This window comes from Cebus imitator, unplaced genomic scaffold, assembly GCF_001604975.1.
Source record: "Cebus imitator isolate Cc_AM_T3 unplaced genomic scaffold, Cebus_imitator-1.0 Scaffold42, whole genome shotgun sequence".
Taxonomy (NCBI): Eukaryota; Metazoa; Chordata; class Mammalia; order Primates; family Cebidae; genus Cebus; species Cebus imitator.
The window spans coordinates 16,400,870-16,403,630 of NW_016107357.1; positions in this window are offsets into that span (position 1 = coordinate 16,400,870).

A 2,761-nucleotide genomic window follows, 5' to 3' on the forward strand; every position below is an offset into this window, starting at 1 on the left:
GCCTCATTTGGATATTTTAACTGGAGAGGGAAGTGGTTTAATATTATCATTTATAACAAACATGCTTAATTTCAGTATGTTTATTTTTGCATCTGTTTACTTGCTGACTCAATAACTAGCAATCTATCCCATTTACCAGGTAATGCGTAGGAAATATAGGGAAGCAGATGTTGGGCTCAGTATATGCACTTTTAACAAAAGTCCCAAATAACTCTCTCTAAAGAATCAGCTGACTAATCTGTTAGGGCTGAGGCCTATCTCTGTTAAGAGTCTGGTGATCAGAGCTGAGTGGGCTTTGAATTTATTCTAAGTGGTGACACGTGGGAAAAACCAAGACTAGAGCCTGCAATCACTGAGACATTTGACCTTTAAGGGTCAAATTAGAGAAGCCAGGTTCAGACTTCAAATCGCAAGGGTCAAGGGAGGTTAAGTCAAGTGAGGCTGGAAGCAGATGGAAAAGCCCAGAGTTGGAAGTCAGCACCTGGAGCAGAGCAGGAAGCGAGGGCAGGGTGGGGTCTAGAGGTAGATAATGACAACATTGGTACAAACATCCTGTCTGTGGGTGTTGGGGAAGGTAGCTTTAAATGTGCCGGCAGCACCAGCTATATAGTTTGTGGGGCCCAGTGCAAAATAAAAATCCCCCCTTGCTCAAGAATGATTAAGAATCTCAGGACAGCAACAGCAGACCATTAAACCAAGTGTGGGAGCCTTCCGAGTGCAAGTCCTGGGCCATTGTACAGGTCGCCTGCCCAGGAGGCCGGCCCTGTGCCCTGTGCCCTTGGCAGAGGGGAAGGAAGGCAGTGAGCTCCTGCTGCATATATTGAAGCAGAAGCTGCTCGCCACTGGGCAAAACAGCCCCAGGAATGCCCACTACGGCCAGTCCAGAGCTAAGATTCTTTCATTTTACTAGCCAAAAACACCCTGGGATTTTGTAGATGGCATCACAAGGTCCAGATCAAGCCAGCCGAAAAGATGGAGCAAAGGTCCCTCCAGGCTCACAACCCAATTGCAGAGACTGCCCCCCGACCCCTGCATCAAATTCGGCAGCCAGCCTTAGTCAAAGACTATTGTTCTGCTGCAATTTAAACAGGACAGCAAGTACAATAGCAACAAACAGCACAGACAGTCCAGGGCAGGTGGGGAACAGGGGTACAGCTCACGGCACTCACTACTTTTCTAAGGTTGCCAGTACATTCTTGGCGCCAAAGCTAACAGGCCACTTGTTGGGTCTATTTCCTTTCTGTTACATACAACAATGTGAACAGATGAAAACACAGAGTGACAACCCGGGAATTGGATTCAGGCTTTGATATTGTAACACCTCTGCTGGGAACAGATGGGGAAGATACATTATTCAATTACACTCAAGAATCCAAGCAAACAATTTGCTATTCCTTTTCCTCCTGGAGAGGTAAAAAAAGATTATCTCAAATGTTGAGGCTAGCAGCCCACAGGTATAGCTTTGAATACACACATCAGTCTTTCAGCTATCAGAATACACACACACACACACACACACACACACACACAAAGACATGTACATACATAAAGACATGCACATATATAAAGACACACATATATAATGATGTGTGTTTATGTCTTTATATGTGTATGCAACTGTATGTATCAATACATATATGCACATATATGTATATGTATGTGTATAAAACACTGACAAGAGATGGCTGTGAAGACAGCTTCAGTCAGTAAATATTTGTTTTGGAGAAAAGTAGTGTATTAAAGGCATGCTCTAATGATTTCTGAGAAGAATATAATTTAAAAGGGGAAAAATGATCCCCACGTGTCTGCCCCATGACCAGGGTCTAAGTCACCTAAATCAGCTCACTCCTCTCCCCTAGATTTGCCCAGTCGGCAAATGCACATAGGGAAAGGAATTGGGACGCTAGGTGGAATACCACCAATCAAGCATGCTAAGAGTGTGACCTTCCAGCACCTCCCTGACGAGTTTAAATTGGTAGTTGAAAGCCTCTACTGGTGAAAAACCACCTAAAAGGATGTTTTTCCATCAAGCTGTCTTGAAGCCCTGCATTGATGGAGCTACAACCCAAAATTTTATATACAGTCTAGTCAGATTTTGACTTCAAAGTAAGGATCAGGGTGTCTTTAAAGTTTTCTGGGCTGGGCAAAATGGCTTATGCCTGCAATCCCAGTAGCACTTTGAGAGGGTTGAGGCAGGTGGATCACCTGAGGTCAGGAGTTTGAGACTAGCCTGGCCAACATGGCGAAACCCTGTCTCCACTAAAAATACAAAAAAAATTAGCCGGTGTGGTTGGCAGGCACCTGTAATCCCAGCTAGTTGGGAGGCTGAGGCATGAGAACTACTTGAACCTGGAAGGCAGAGGCTGCAGTAAGCCGACATGGCACAACTGCACTCCAGCCTGGGCAACAGAGTGAGACCCTGTCTCTGAAAAAAGAAAAAGAAGTCTGTTTTCTGCATGAGTCTGACAGTGCCCTGGTTAGATAAATCAGAAACGGAGACAAGACAAACAACTAACGCGTGTGAAAGGGCTCCGTCAGGTTTTTTGCCTTGTATTAAACGAAGGGTTATTTTATATATTGAAATGTTAATGATTTTTATGGATGCAGCACCAGTAATATTTCAGGACATTTAATATTTTATTAAAAAAATTTTTTTTGAGATAGAGTCTCACTCTGTCACCCAGGCTGGAGTGCAGTGGCACAACCTCGGCTCACTGCAACCTCCACCTCCTGGGTTCAAGTAATTCTCCTGCCTCAGCCT